The sequence below is a fragment of the Apium graveolens genome, chromosome 6, assembly GCF_009905375.1.
Source record: "Apium graveolens cultivar Ventura chromosome 6, ASM990537v1, whole genome shotgun sequence".
NCBI classification, from domain to species: Eukaryota; Viridiplantae; Streptophyta; class Magnoliopsida; order Apiales; family Apiaceae; genus Apium; species Apium graveolens.
The window spans coordinates 289,811,859-289,814,490 of record NC_133652.1 but is presented as its reverse complement, the minus strand read 5'-3'; the positions used below and the strand labels follow the sequence as shown (position 1 = coordinate 289,814,490).

The window sequence follows — 2,632 nt, the reverse complement described above, 5'->3', positions numbered from 1 at the left end:
ATTTCATACTGTTAATAGTTTATTATATAATGATATTATATTATTGTATAGATTCATTAGTATAATAGTTTATTATAATAGTTTCATTATTAGGATATTTTTCTTTATTATTGTTTGGTTGTTTGCAATAAAGAACAAGTCATATCATAATAAAAATCATTTTTTTTCTCTCCTCCTCGTGCTTTGTCATGGTATCAAGAGCTATGAATTGATCTGGGAGAGGTTGATGATGAGTTATATTGAGTTATATTGGGTTGCTTTCCACATGTTGGGTTTAAAACATATGTTCTAATTATTATTTCTTCTTGTCTTCTTTTTATTCAAATTGGTTATTTTTTCTTTTTCTTGGATATTATGAGTTTTAATCATGATTATTGCTCTAATTTTGGTTGAAGTTTTTTTTACTTGTTTTGGTTGTGACTATCATACAACTTTTCCTCATGTATTGGTTGGAACTCTCATACAATTTTTCTGTTGGTTTTGGTTAGAACTCTCATACAACTTTTCTACTGTTTTTGGTTGGAACTCTTATATTATTTTTATGTTGGCTTTGGTTGAGACTCTAATACACACTCTCAGTATCTATTTGATGATATTGGCTCTTTGATAATATTTTCTTCTTCTTTTCCTCTCATCTTCCTTTCCTTTTCTTGTGTTGATGATAGGTGTAGCCCTAGGAAACTCTGTATACTTCTCCGCCTTATATTTTATTTTATCCGGTGTTCTAAGCATATTGGGCCTTTGCGGGATCGGTGCAGGTTGTTTGGTGCTCTAGACATATTTTTTTAGTATATTTGGTACTGTACTGTAGGCACACTGGCCCTTTACGGGATTTGATTAGATTTGGATACAATTAGAATTGGGATACAATTTTTATTTGGTTATTCGATACAGCTTGTTGACATAGATTCAGTGATTTGAAATTTGTTTTGAGTTGATTATGGAGATTGGTTTTAGATATGGATTCACTTTCACATGCAGTTTTGGTATTATTTTTTATGGTTACAGATTTATTGCTTTGGTGATTTGATTGCTCTGTTTTATTTTAGGTTGCTGCGTCTTTGAACGATTTCTCTTTTGTTGTTGTTGCATCCTCTTTTGTTATTGTGTCTTTGGATTCATTTGGAAGTTTTTGGTTTGTTTAGATATAAAACCTTGTGTTTGGATTTGTTTGGATGCTCTTGAATTTGATGTTGTAATTTTAGATTTGTTTGATTACGTGGCTCCGTCTCTTGATTGACAAACTCCTGATTGAGCATTGTCAGTTTGAAGGGGGTGTTAACATATATAATGATATTATATTATTGGATACTTTCATTATTATAATAGTTTCGTTGTTAAGATATTTTTCTCTATTATGTTTAGTTGTCGGCTATATAACTCCCTCCTCTATCCTAATTGAGAACATGTTGAATTATAATGAAATCCTAATTTTTTCTCTTCTCTCTATTCCTTTATTATGTTTATTTATTGACTATAAAAACCCCTCTTCTATTATAATTTAGAACAATATCTACTATATAATAAAATCCTAATTTTCTCTATTCTTTCCATACTTTATCACATATTTGTGAAAAACTAATAATATAATTTTCCCACTTTAAAATGCAAACTTCAGTAATATTGTTAGAAGTAAAATGCAAACTTTAAAGTTTTTTGGACAAAAACATGCACAAAATTTCCGTGAACAACAGGGTGGAACAACTATGGCAAACTAGCCTGAAATCTTACAAAAAAAAGAAAGAAACACCAATGAAAATGATATGAAAAGTGGAACCCAAAGGGGTTATGTAGAACAATTTAACCTATTGAGCTCATTCAAAATGCAGTTGTCATTTAATCAAATAAAAATGCTCATTCAAATACTAGCACATGAGTTTCAAGTGGCCTTATGTTTTCTTCAGGGGTAATTTACCAATGAAGTCGCTGTTTAGACTTCCCATGTAGAGATTATCCCAAACTCCAAAGCAGACGTCCCAAGCGACATAATTTTCCCACTATGATCACCCAGCATTTTCATTATATTTCCATCATCCCCCACATTCACCACGATGTTTCATTATCATTAGGAAATGTTTGATTGTGCTGGAATAGTGTAAAAATTTCAGCTTACTCGAATATATCTACAAATGTGAAACATCATTATGTTCCTATGTACTTTCAGCGATATTTACTTTTAAGCCTAGCAATGACCTAAATATACCTTTACAAGAGCAATCCAGAATGAACCATCTGGAGCAAGATTAATGTTGTCTGGTGCACCTGGAAGGTTTTAAATAATTTGCCTCTCATTTCATTTTTTAGCCAATACTTGAGGCACCTAAATCTTAACATGAAAAAACAATTTTTTTTAAAACATTTGAATATATAGGTATTCTCTTTTAGTCTGCTTTTCTCAAAACTTAATTTGTATTACTTACATCCATGTTTCACAAACAACTAAATAATCTTCATTTGTAAAGAGTGCCACACCATTAGTAAGTGCAAGATTATCCAACAGTAACGAGGTGTCTTTAGTGGAAGGATCATACTTTAGAAGCTGCCCATAAGGTTTGGCCTCCTGTACATCAAGGTACCAGTCATGCATTCCGTATTTGGTGGTTGCAACACTAAAATACAAGCACAACAACAT

General features: G+C 31.4%; 1 pseudogene; it reads right to left on the bottom strand.

The window, feature by feature from the left end:
• Positions 1-1,889: 1,889 nt before the first annotated feature.
• On the bottom strand, positions 1,890-2,632 carry LOC141666194 (protein STRICTOSIDINE SYNTHASE-LIKE 4-like; annotated as a pseudogene).